This window comes from Cygnus olor, chromosome 9 (assembly GCF_009769625.2).
Source record: "Cygnus olor isolate bCygOlo1 chromosome 9, bCygOlo1.pri.v2, whole genome shotgun sequence".
In the NCBI taxonomy this organism is placed as follows: domain Eukaryota; kingdom Metazoa; phylum Chordata; class Aves; order Anseriformes; family Anatidae; genus Cygnus; species Cygnus olor.
Genome location: NC_049177.1, coordinates 3,708,265 through 3,721,999, shown reverse-complemented (window position 1 = coordinate 3,721,999; position 13,735 = coordinate 3,708,265). Strand labels below are relative to the sequence as shown.

At 42.2% G+C, this 13,735-nt stretch overlaps 1 long non-coding RNA gene across 1 annotated transcript; it reads right to left on the bottom strand.

Moving 5' to 3' along the window:
- Window positions 1–1,140: 1,140 nt before the first annotated feature.
- Window positions 1,141–13,286, bottom strand: LOC121074943. Its single transcript, XR_005822641.1, has 3 exons — window positions 13,111–13,286; window positions 9,686–9,781; window positions 1,141–1,435 (listed from the first exon to the last, which is right to left on the bottom strand). It is a non-coding gene; the product is annotated as an uncharacterized LOC121074943 (long non-coding RNA).
- Between the last annotated feature and the right edge of the window lie 449 nt (window positions 13,287–13,735).

The following is a 13,735-nucleotide window of genomic DNA, read 5'->3' as shown; positions in this document are numbered from 1 at the left end:
CTGAATTTGGGGTACATGTTAAAATAACAATAATAATAAAAAATCCCTCTCATCTGTCTCTCAAAAACCTCAGCCTAATTTTGTCCTGGTAGCATGATACTCAAAGATAGCAAATTTATCTGTGTTTTGCCAGGTCTGAAAAACTACAAAACACAAAACATTTTCCTCTAGAATAGCTATGCTGAACTTCTCAGCAAACAACCAACAAAGCAAAGGAAGGGCAAATATTATATTTTTGGATTTACCAGATAAGATTCATGAAGAAAGAAGTCATAGAAAATCTACATCTAGGAGGGGAAAAAAAAAGTTTAAAAACATTCATGTGCTTTTCAAATGTCAATAAAAATTAAAATAAAAATTCATTAACTTTTTGATTGCTGTTTTTTACTTTAATGATCACTGGCACATTGTATTTTTATTTTATTTTATTTTATTTTATTTTATTTTATTTTATTTTATTTTATTCCAAGGTTCTGAATCTGTAGAATAGAAGTTAATCCACTTTGGTTATCTTGGGAGTCATCATGGGACCTCTACCACTGCTTGGCTATGACAAAGAGTAGGCTGCAGGCAGGTTTTTGCCTTGGACCCTCAAATTGCTCGTATAGCTTTTCTAACAAGAGATACTTACACCAGCAAGCCCCATGGTTATCACTCTAAGTGGAAGCCCACTTGCTCACCGGAATGCATACTCAATACATCTTCCAGCTGCAATATGCCAAAGGCATTATCACCTAAACTGGAAACATGGACACTGTATAACCATTGCACCTGCCCTTAAGAGTATACTCCCAGTACCAACACAAATTCCTGTAGCGAGATGTCAGGTGAGCATTAACTCAAAAGAAAAAGATTATTCTATTCACAATGGTTATTCATGCACAACCCAATCCTAACAGGATTCTGACAAGGTATCACTTAACTATTCAAAGTTATATTTTTAGCATTTCTGCCTCCCGAACAAGGAAACACCTTTAAATTTGATCCCTAAACTGAAGAATTTGAGCTGCAACAACAGTGAATGTGCCACGTCAGCATGTGCAAGGCTTCACCCAGCTGGCAGTTACTTCCCCAAAGCAAGATAGCAGGCACTAGCTATGTTGAAGGGAACTAAAACACACTGCAACCAAGGTTTCCATCTCCATTTTTACTACTGTATACCAGCCCAGGCAGCTGCTTCTCTCCCAGATTCTCTGGGCTGTACTAAGCTGATGAGGGCACCTCTCCCTTCAACATCAGCAGGGGTGTCAAACCCCTCTGGAGCCTGTCCTGGTCCATAGCTGCATTCTCCTCAACAAACTCACATGTGTTAAAATACAAATCATCTTGCTCACCTGAGGCTCTGAAATGTATGAACTCTTCCACCTCAGGTATTGATTTTCCTTTTGAAGTTTGTTTGTTTTAAAGGCACAGGTCTACACAAGGCCCAAATGACCTGGAAAAGACATAAATGTAAGGTCACTGTAATAAAAAATGCTCTGTACAGTAGTGACACCAAAAAGTTTAGCTGCTGGTTGAACAAATTTCACACGAGTGATCACAAAGACCTCTAATCCTCTCTCTCCTACCACTGATTATCTCCTTCTGCCTTAGCTTAATTAGCTACAGCTTCAGTGGCCAGTGCCTTAGCTGACAGAGCCAGGGCTGGTATGGTTGCAGACAATCTTCCTCTTGTGTCATCTAAAACATGGATGGCTGACTTGTGCACAGAGAAGCACTCCCTTGTCCAGCTAGAGAGTCCATAGGCAGGAACACCAGAGGACACATTTGGGCTACACTGCACTGGATGAAAAATACAATGCTCCCAGCCTGCCCATCTTTAAGAAGAGATAGAAAATGACACATTCCCTCCTGTGCCCCCAGAAGCATTCATGTGAACTGGCCAGTGTTCCCAAAAGACAGAAACAAAAACACCCTGTGGCCTGGTTCAATTCCTGGACCACCAGTTGGCCATCCCAGATGTGAAACATCAGACTCTTAGATCCTGTCATCAGTCCAGGATTTGCTGACCTCACTTTCCATTAACTCAGTCAGCACAAGGCCAGCCAGGTGCTTTCTGTACACTGAGATTTGTCCTGTCACAGCTACAACAAGGACTACCCTCCAGCAGAGAATCAGGGCTATTAATGAGCATAAACATGGCCTTCATAGAGTTGTCCCAATTCATGTAAGGACATCAAGCTGCTGTCCTTAAGTAGTGGTGTTTTAGCACTTCAAAAATGCTGAATACTAAGAGCCAGGATTCTACAAGGTCTCAGGCAGCCTCAGAGTTTCCCTTAGCTATGAAGGGGCATTCCTAACACCTGGCTGGCTCTGTTAAAATTGGTGCAGTTGCACATGTACAAAGAAGGAGAGGCTTGCCAAACTTCCCTTGCATGCACATTTATTGCTGCCGTGCCCCAGGTAATGTAATTTGAACATTTCTGTCCTTATTAGTTTATGTTCCATGTGATTTCCTTTGCATAGCTGACATCTTGGGTAGCCCGAGATCTGCTTTTTGCAGACTTTATAGCCATATAAATAATAGTGTGAGGTGAGCGGCTTTTTTATTTTAAACCAACCCACTCAGCTCTGCCTCTCAGATAAAGCCAGCTATGAAGGCGCCCTGTAGTGGTACAACGTATTCCTCCTCCTGTCATCTTCACAGTGCTGCAGCAGAGGCCCAGGCTATTGGGGCCTTTAAAAAGCCACAGCTCAAGCAGCGATAAATCCTCTTAAATTGCATACCCATAACCCCCTCACCAAAATATGGCTGTGACATTTCCTTTTGTTTGCCGGGAGAAATCACGTTGTGCCTTGAGGGGTGGGAGAAACAACTTTCAAAAGGCAGCTCCCCCAGGGGCAGCCAGCCTGCCATGGGGCCAAGCGTGGCCCCAGGCCCCACGGCCACCTGGGCCAGGCAGGCTCTCCACAGCCTGGGTGTGCACTCGCTGAAGGCTCGCACGCCGCCGGAACGGGAAGCCCTCGTTGCACTTAATTGTTTTCCTGAATGCCTTTATGAACAACAGCAAAAGGAAATATTACAGCCTGGCCGGCAGCCAGGGGCCTGCTCAGTGCCACGGCGCAGGGCTCGGAGCAGCCAAGGCAAACACGCTCCCAGCGCCGCCGCTATTTTCGCCTGTGTTTCAAATTAACCGCTGCCTTTCAGAGGGCTCTCCGGCCCCTGCTTCCAGACTAGGGGGACACAGCCCTTTTGTTTCTAACGTGGCCGGCTACCTCCAGCACTGCTACCGGTGCTCCTGGGCTGCCCGGGCACCCACCGCCTCAGCACTGGGCCCCACTGCTCCTCCACATTGCGGGGCCCAGCAGCGAGAGCTGTGGCAGTGGGCATGCGGGGTCCAGCCCCAGGCAGTGAGGCCTGTGGCAGCAGGGCTGTGGTAACCATCCAGGGCAGGGGCAGCCAGGGAAGCCCTGCAGCCCTCAGAGCTGCGGCAGTGCTTTGTGCTGGGATGTGTACTGGTTCATTTGGAGCAAAAGCCTCTCCACAGCCTGGGAGGCAGAAAAATGAAAGTGGTTTCCCCTTCCACAAAGTGCAGTGGGTCTGAGAGTGGGGCAGGAGGGAGCACACCCAGGCACATTGAGCTGTGTCCAGGCCAAGGCCTAGGGAGCCACCATGAACCCCTTAACAGGGAGGGTCAGGTCAAAGCAAAGCCTGGCAGCCAGCCTGGCCTCCCACAGCACCCACAGGCTCCTAGTGCCAGGGGGAGAGGAGGGTGAGGGCAAGCCAAAAGTCACACCATCACCTGAGCTGCCCTCAGCCCAGCTCCCGGGGAGCTGCCCTGTGAAGAACAAGACCCAGGGTGCCCCTTCTGGCCCACAGCACAGTCGTGCCCTGGTCACTAGCTGGCTGCCTGTAGGGCAAAGCTGGGCCGAGATTTTGCCTTTCGAGATGGCCATGGTGGGAGCACATGTGAAAGCAGTTAACTGTGCAGCTATTTGGTCACAGGAATTTACATGCTCAGCTGCTGAATGTAGCAGGAGGCTGTATGCTTAACTGGAGATGTTTAATAGATTTGTAGCAATGGGTGGTGGGGCTTTTATGTGCAGCAATCTGTTTAGCTGTAGATCAAAAAACATGCAGCAAGTCCGTATCACTAAACCCATTAACTTCAGAGCAAGGGCACCAGGGTGAAACCTGGTACAGGGCTGAGGCAGGACCAGCCATGCTTTACTCTCCAAACCAGCCAGCGGTGGGACTGGAGTGGCACAAAGGACCACAGCTGACATGGTGCCAGGAGGTCAGTTCCTCCCACCACCATCTTCCAAACTCCACAGGCAAATTTGAGAATCACCATTTTACAAGTGTTAATAACTTCCAAGTAATTTTCCAGGCTCTACTAGCAACATGTTTTGAGTTTGCAAGAGGCCCGGGCAGAGAGAGAGCTCTTTAAAAAGTAAAAATTAGGGGGATCAAGATAAGAAAATAAATACTGCTGACCCAGCATTCCATTCCTGGGGTGAAACACAGGCAAACCAGGCATTTCCTACAGCTCTTTTGCAAACATTGCTTCTTTGGAGGCAGGATGGATGGAGCAGTGGACTGGGGCTCAGGACACCTGGACTTCATTCCCAGCTGTGTCGCTTATCTGCTGGGTAACCTCAGGGTATCACTGCCTCTCCATGTAAAATGACACTCAAGTCCTCAAAATCTATCAGTGAGAAGTGCCGCACATGGACTAGGATCATTCGCCATCTTCCCACAGTGCTGACATGCAATCCTATGTCACAGCTGGCATTTCTGTCACAGCTTGCTTACAGTCCTAATCCTACAAAGAGATGTCAGTGGAAGGGGCTTCTATTAGTGCAGTTCTGCTTGCAAGGAATGAGTCCAAAAGAGATGTGTGAAGCCAGAAGCGTACTTCTACCTGGATTTTTTATAGAGTGAAGATCTGTGTTACAAACTAAAAGCCACAGGACCAAGATAGCATTCCAATTTCAGACATACTCTGTGGCTTTGACATTATTGCTTATATTTCCAAAGTCCCACTCACAACTGCAGCAGAAATAAATAATAATGGTACATGATAACTAGATCTGTTCAGTCAGAAAAAAAAAAAAGGTACCAGTCAGATTCAATTTCCATGGACTGCTAGGATTTTTATGCCATTGAGAACAGTATCCATATGGCTGTAACACCATTCTTCCCTACTCTCAGGTAGAAGTTTCACAGAAAACAAAATAAGGGAGAACTTGTTCAATCTTGCAATGTGTTACGTGCTAGAGGCCACCTGTTTTCAAGTCAACCCTTAGCTGAAGACAGTGAACCAATGTGCCTTATACCGTAGGACTGAGGCCTACATTTTAAAATCTTTAAGGGATACTTAACAGAGCTTTATCATCAGGATAGGATCAGTTTAACATCTGAATCTCCCAGGAGCCATACACATGATTTATCTGTCTGAAAGCTTGGAATCCCATCCAGCCTATGAAACAGAGCTTTGGAGAGGCCATACGACATATATCTTATTTTAAGGTTTATAAAGTGCCCATCACCAAGCTCTCAAATATTGAGCTTCAAAAGATCACTCAGAAAAAAAACTAAGAATCACGTTTATCTAACCCAGCAATATCAAATCCTCCTGGATCTCTATTAGACTGAAATAATCAAACTCTTTTGTGACAAAACCTTTTTTTCTGTTGTGAAACTATATCAAGTTTTTCATAGGTTTAGAAACTGCAGTTCTGGCCAAGGTACATAAGTGACCAAAAGAGCAATGAGGAGCTGTGTATACAAATATATTGCATTGTAGACCATTTTATCTATTTGCATTAAGTTATTTATTACCTGAAAATACCGGCATGTACAGACTGGATCTAACTAAATCATTTGACTTTTTTTTTCTCTGTTTGCAGGTTGTCTACTCATTGCAAAATTATCAAATATATTATGGAAGACCGTACAGGACTACATCCCAAACAGCAAAAAGTCAAAATGAATGTCATATACATGTCTTCAGCTTCACATCCCTCATTGTAAGAGAGGACGGGTATATCATTCACATTGTGCTGGTAAGGTAAAAAAGCCTGTTATTCAAAAGCAGACTTGAGACTGATATGGCTCACAGAACACTAATTTCAAAAAGTGCATTCACTGGCAACATTCTGAGTCACAATCACTCTTTTTATAACATTCTGTTCTGGTGGAATTTGAAAGAAGCAAATACAAAGATGGTCACACACTACAGAAATAGAAATGTGTTCAGTTCACTGATTTGGCACTGTAGAGAGCTTTACCAAAGAATATGGTCAAGTATGTGAAACTGCTGAGATCTACATTTCCAAAGCTGGGCACGGCACCAAAAACAAGGAACGCACCTTCCAGAGCACATGCCCTCAATGAGCTGCCCCCATGCTGAGTACCCAAAGTCTCCGGGTGCAGGACAGGCCACTATTGGTCAGCCTTAGATCTGAGGCTCCAAGGGGCATTGAGATCACATTTCCAAGATAGCCATGTGCCACATGCAAGATTATATTGTTTAGCAAAGCTGCAGCAATTCAGCAAAAATGCATGCAATTCCAAACATTTCAGCCTCAACAGACCTGTGTTTGTAGAACTTGGTGTCACTGGAACATTTCCAGACAACTCCACTCCCATCTACTCTGCTCATCCCAGATCTCTGGATGGTACTACATCTCTGACACACAGGTACACACAAGATAGAAAGCACGTTGGAATGAAATTACAGCCCAAAGCTTCGGCAGCATGAATGACGGAGACAAATGATTAGATCAGACCTGAATTCAGCTGTGATGTTCAACAGGTCCTGGCTGACACGTTGTACTGGGAAATGCTAATAGGCAGAGGCAGATGGAAGGGAGGGAGAAGAGGGAACTAGCAGACTCCCTAGTAAATTCGTCTGTGGTGAAGTCATGAACAAATCACTGAGGCTATCCCTGTTTGTGGCATATCTAGAGACACCTAAAATAAGAGGATGTGAAAAAGGCTAATATAGAAGGAGTTTATGATTTATTTGGGGAGTAGTTATTTATAAATAAATAAACAGGCAAAGGGCCTTTTGGATGTGTTGAGCAGCTCTGCCTATCAAAATAAAAAGGAGCTGTGGATTCTTCCAACCGAGATTAAGAAAAATCTTTACGTTGAGCTGGGGTAAAGCATCTGTGCTCATCCCCAAGTCAACAAGGCACTTCACAACTTCCCTTAACTACCAGTTTTACAAGAAGAAGACATTGATGAAAGCAAATGGTTTTCTGGTTGCACATCCCAAAAATGGAGCAAACTATGCAATCTTTAGTCAGGTGAGAGCATAGGCTTTAATTCTACACATCATGGTAGAATGTGGTGCAGTAAAAAAAAAAGCACTGATTTTTTTCTGAAACTACAGTCTAGATAAGATCAATAAGAGTAAAACATGATTAATTTTTTTTAATTTTAAAAGATGATGAGGTAACCCTGCCTCTTGCCTACTAGAAACAAAAAAGGCTGCGTGTTACATTGCAGACAGTATTTCATCTGACAAAAAGCTTTTTTGCTAGCCCACAAATACACAGAATGTCATGGAGAAGCAATTTGTTTGGCTTGTCAGAACTGGTAGTAAGGGACTGAAGAAAGGGGAATGACTTGTTAAGCAGTTGGTTTGCTTTTGTCATTGCAGGAAGAGAAGAATTGCCCAAGTCAGGGCTATTTCCTGGTATGGCACAAGGACTTTGATAGTCAGTTGGTAATACATTTACCAGCTATCTAGTTTTCCCAGAAGTGTCTTGACCTTAGGTGACTCATCTGTGTCCCAGGAGGATGACTAATCATTCTGATTTGTTTTACTGTGGCCTGCTAGCCATTTCAGCTCTGTTTACTTTGGTGCCAGCATAACATTTTATGTACAGAAAACTAGGTTCTGCAGAAAAAGAGTTATTTAAACTGAATTCAAAACTAAGAAGAATTCATCACCAAGCATCCACAAAATGAATTAAGTACAAAATGACACTCTGGGCAACATTTGGAAAGAAGCTGAAAGTTTAAAGGGCATGCAGAGTTACAGGACAAGCTAATAGGCTAATTAAGCCTGAAGATAGTTGATAATTGTAGGCATCTTCCAATTAAATTGCAAAATCCTGAGGACTGCATGTAACCTACAAAACCCACATGATTATTTTTTTACAAGGAAGCAGTGGAGCACTGTTATGGGAAACAGTCTCAATCCCATTAAATTAATAGCTCTTGGTGCTGAATATACTAGAAACCACACTGTAGAATCCAGAAAAGAAAAAAAAAAAAAAAGAAGAAAGAAAAAGAAAAAAATGGAAAAAGACAGCTCATAGTTTGGAGCGCATGGGCCCAAATGGCTTAGTCTGGGCCAAAACCTTGCCTTAAATGAAGCTCTACTCCAAAACAACGTAGTTTGGGATGGGCATCACTGCCCCTATGTTCTTTTCTTGTGACACTGTTATCACCTGCAAGCAGCAATCAAGGAAACTGTTCAGTTCATGAGAATAAAGTAGACTAATCTGAGGACTCAGCAAAGCATGAAAAAAAGGAGGACAGAAAAGCTGATAAAGGGCAATTTCAGAAGCCATCTAAAATTCACATGCTCAGATACACCATCAGCACCTCACTAGCTACAACAGTTTGGCTATTCTTACTAGTATTGCACTTGAGGTTCTACTCTGTATCTTATTGATTTCCACATAAATTGTGCTCATTTTATTTTATTTTGTTTGCTTTGGAAGCTCAGCTTGGGATCTTAGAACCACTGGTAACTTTCATTCTCCATCTCAACCCATAATAATAGTTTGCGGGACAAATAAAGACATTGATTACATCTCTGCACTGGACTACCATACTGCCAGGTTTCCTGCCCCAGAATTTTGTCTAGAAATGGAAAGGAGATGATTTTCCTTGCCCAGAACTCCTCTACTGCCCAGTCTCAATACGTGCACAAGTTGTTATTCTGAACTGGCTCTGAGCCCAAGGCAAAGGAGTAACAGAGTGTACTCAACTCCCTTTCTGGTCCACCAGGATGAGAAGGCTTGCGGGAAGAGGAACAGTGGGAAAGGGGCAGGGAAGAGCTTCAAGTCTCTGGTACAGTTGGAAGGTGAGTGGGAGAGGGCTAGGGAGGCCTGTGGAGCAGAAAAATTTGAAGGTCAACATGCGCAGTTTCTGCTGAGGCAATTCCAACTTGTAATGGTATGGGAGTGGGCACATAAGCACAAGTCTGTCCAGCCGAGTCCTTTCACACATCACTGTGAAGCCCCTTCACATACCACATCTGACTCTTTCTTCTCAGCATCCTGTCAGAAATGTGGCAGTTGGGTGCCTCAACACCTGTATGCTATGCTTCCAGGAACACCCAAGCAATCTCAGGCCAACACTTGTGTAACTGAATGAGAATTTGCATGGACTTCTGTACAAGCTGCACAAAACAGCACCGAATACCACACTCTTCCCCAGAGCCAGGCTTCGAACAGTTAATATAGAACTAATAAGTAGTTGAAATGCCATAGTCATGAAAATCAGCAGGTTTACAATAAAAAGATGAGGTATACTTGATAACGGGCATCACTTCTCAGAGAAGCGCAAGCTCATCCAATACTGAAAATTCCTTCCAGCTGGTGGGACGTGTGCAAATACCACACACACAGATGGGCACAGCACAAGCTTTCTAACAGTGATTGCTCTGGGTAGCCATGAATTTTAAATACAAGGTACTGTGGAGGTAACTCTACTTACTGTGGGACCAACTCTTCTGCTCCCTATGAACATATCAGCCAGACGTTCCCTCAAAGCTGTCTGAGTAGTTCTTTCAGGCTGCTCTCTGAATTTGTCCTAGAGAAGAATTGGGGACACAAATCTTACTCAAAAATTGGAACAATAAAGAGTAATAGCACCAAATCCTTATCCTAACCTCAAGCCAAAGATTTTTATTTTATTTTGTACTTGTTTCTTTGAGGTCTGCAAGGAATTTCTTACCATTTTTTTTTTCCCTGTTCATTTTTCTGTGCCTCTGCACTTTCTGTTTCTGGCTGACAGCTACTAACACACTTTTAGACAGGCTTCCTTCCTCATCCTACCTCTTATTTTTGGCCAAAATACCAGCAAGAATTTTCAAGCCCAACAAATTCCGAACAAGAGTTTTTTCTCATACTGATCAACACTTCATGTTGTTCCTGAAATCAAGATTTTACACAATGTTTGTTGATATTTGCATTGTCAAAATAAAAGGTAAAAGAAATTTTTCTTAGTATATTTCTTGTTTATAAATTAATATTTAAAGAGAATAACAAATTGCTTATATAAAGAATGTGCCCCAAATTTGTAATCTTACATTCATTTCTGAGAGAACTGGGTTGCTTATAGTGGCTTTCATGGGGAAAAAAAAAAAAAGTAATGATGCAAACAAATGTCCACCAGTTGTGCATTAGAAACACTCCTTTTATTACACTAAACTTTGTATTATTAGTAATGTTTCTAATACACATCTTCAGCCACTGATAATACTTTTTATTTTCTCAAATTACTCTCATGAAATGGTCTGTTCAAGTGGATCTGTCATTGTGGTTCCTGGATTTCCTCATCCTCATCGGAAAGCTTGTAAATTCCCATGCCTGACAGTAAGCTAAGGAAGGAAATAAAAAATAGTAAATACCACTTCAGTGGTGTAAGCCCTTTTCTGCTCTTTTTTGGCTGAGAGTACATTTTAGGAGATTATTATTGACTCTTACACAAACTTCAAAACAGTTCCAGCTGGGGGTCCATCTGTATTTCCATTTTGCACCCTCAGTTAAATTCCCTTCCACCAAATCGGTCTTTCCTAAAGATGTGTACTGGTAGACTTAATGTTTGGCTGAACTAAGTGGGTCTGAGCTGCCAGCTTATTTTACAGGAGTACTTGATGATATCAATACAATAAATGGATGAAGCAACAGGAAGGAAAACAGGAAAAAAAACAGGAAGGAAAATCACTCTTTAATATCATATTACTTCCTGCAGCTACAGAACACAATGTGTGAAAGAAAGAATAAAGTAAATCAGGTGTTCTGTTTCTATATGCAGTGGCTGGATACTTAACATCTGCTACTTTTTTCTTTTTTGTTTTGTTTTTGTCATCGATGTTTTAAACTCTGAAAACTAAATTCATATAGAATATTTTTACTACACAAAGGAAATGACTGTACATCAGGAGTACCGGAGTACTGAATGCTCGTGTTATAACTGGTGTTATACCCTCTTCTTGCACTCAGATCGTGTACTAAAATTACTTGTGCTGCTTACTGTTTTTATTGTTGCAAATGAAATCAGAATGCACACTGGACAGCACACTTGTGGAGAGCACAAAATACATGACAAAGACTATTAATTACTAAGTTTAGTTCTACTTTTCTTAAAGCACCTAAGTGTCTCATAGGCTGTAAACAATCTCATGGCTTCTGGAGAACATGCATAATAGTGGAAGGATCATGCCCTCTGAACAGAAGATCCCAGTTTTTGCTGCAGTCATTCCAAGAGAAGACGTAAGAAGAAGAAATTCTGACCAGCATAATGTTGTTAGAGGAATATTGACACTGAGTTGACCCACAAACAGCACTCAGAGTTGATGAAGAGATTTAAATGGTGCATTCTGGTGAGGGGTTCAAAAGTCAGAAGTCATAACCCAAAATAATTGTGTATACCGGAAATTCAAACTATTTCACTCAGGGTCAGAATAATGAACTCATGGAATTAGTTGCCAAGTAAGAACATGGAAACAAGCACTGCAGTCTAAGTGGCTTGGAGACATCTTGGCACTTTTATGGAGAGAGAAGGGATTAAAGGATATAGTGACAAAACAGAAAACTGGGGGTTAAGATAAACTTAAGGGGGGACAAGCCTGTGAGGTCAAGTGGATTTTCCTCTCCAGACATTTCTTTTATGTCATTCTTCCCCAAGACATCATGTCAGATTGAATAAACAATCACTAAAGCTTAGATGAGGAATGGACTTCTACTGGATTGTAACAGGGATGAAGAAGCTCGATCTTTTCCTCTGCTCCATAATAAAAGTAACTGCTAACAAACAAGAATTGACTTCTTTATCTTTGTACAATGCCATGCATTTGACCCACTCAATCTAATGTAGCACATAGGGTTTTCTCATATCAGCCTCTTCCTGTAACCTTATCTTCTCCAGTCCCTTCAGAACATCACAACTAACCAGATTAAAAATAAATAAATAAATAAAATAAACTGAAATAGCTTAATGTCAGAACACAATACAGCTGTCTAATGTCTATTTCATTGGCAACACACTTCTTCAAGACAAGTAGTATTTCTATACTACCCAAGCCATTTGCAGTATTAGCATGTGTACATCATATGCAATTGCAGGAAGCATACAGTTATTGAATCACTGTTTCAAGTGACGAAGAACCAAGAAAGAAACTATTTTAGACATTTTTACCCTGCAGTCTTTCTGGAAAAAAACTTCTTAAGAGGTTGCATCAAATATAAAATCATTTCAATAAGAAGCTACATGTGTAAAAAATGTGTAAAACGGGGTGCATTTTTAACTTGTTAGACATTAAAGCATGACTGTAGTAAAAGTTCTTACTACTTGACTGTTCCTACAAGTAAATTAATTCTTCTACATTTTAGCTGCTTTCCTCTGTCTCTTGCATGAGTTGACACAAGCTCCAACTGTTGAGGCATATGAAGACTTCTCCAAACAGCTTCTGCTGACCTGTCCCCAGGACGTGTGGGATACTCAAATATTCTGAAACACTATCTCACTGCATCATGCTATGCCCTAGTCTGTTGAGTTGGGCTCTAGTTTCTTGGCCTTCAATGTTCCTGCAAAAATAAGATCCAAGAGGGAGAGTAGCTAGATTACAACAGGGCTGACACATTGTAGAATTATGAGTACACTTATAAAACTACCTGGGAACTTCTTTTTTCTCACCAGTATAAACCAAAACATATTTTTCTCTTCCAGAGAAAAATCCACCTAGGGACCTAACCAGCCCTTTCTTTTCCAAAAGATGTCAGGGGGATTCCTTTGCTGATAATCTGTGAAACGCAGCTGTATCTCAGCAGACTCAATAAATGCTCTGCTGGGTTATCTCCAAATCTTGCTTGCTGACAGGCTTCCCCACAGACAGAGGAACTGAATAGATTTTGTACCTTTCTAATGCTGAGAAAAGTCCCTGGAGCATGCTCGATACGTGGCGGCAGCCTGTCAGGCCAGACGGACAAATATTCTTCAGGCAGTGCAGGAGCTCGAGTGGGAGCTGATTCAGATCAGGAGTGAGTCAAAGCAAGAGTGCACAGGGCCAGCTTGCACTTAGGCTAGGGAATTTGTCCTGAGATAAGAAAGAAAAATTTTGATAGTTTTCTGAATCGCAGGGGGGTCTAAACAGAGCAAAGCTTTGAACTTTGAGCATTGCAACAATTTTACCAGAGGTCCAGCCTTTTCACAAAAGGCATGAAAAAGATCGTGTCTTACGCTCTTTGCATAGAAACCAGCTTTGTCAGCTCGGATCCTAGGATGTGGCACTAAAGAACATTCCTCTGACTGCCCACAGAGACAGCTCTGTAACAGCGTTTTCCCAAAGCCCTTAAGCTTTCAGTTACCACTAAAAACTGATGTCAAAATCTTTGCAGACTGTCTTATTGAAACAGGCAAATGTCTGTTTGTTTTTCCTCTCTCATCTTCTTAAAAACATACTAGAATCACACTTCCTTAAAACATCCCTGAGCTGCCCTAGAATTTCAGCTAACCTACATTTGTTTCAAACCAGTGTCAGTC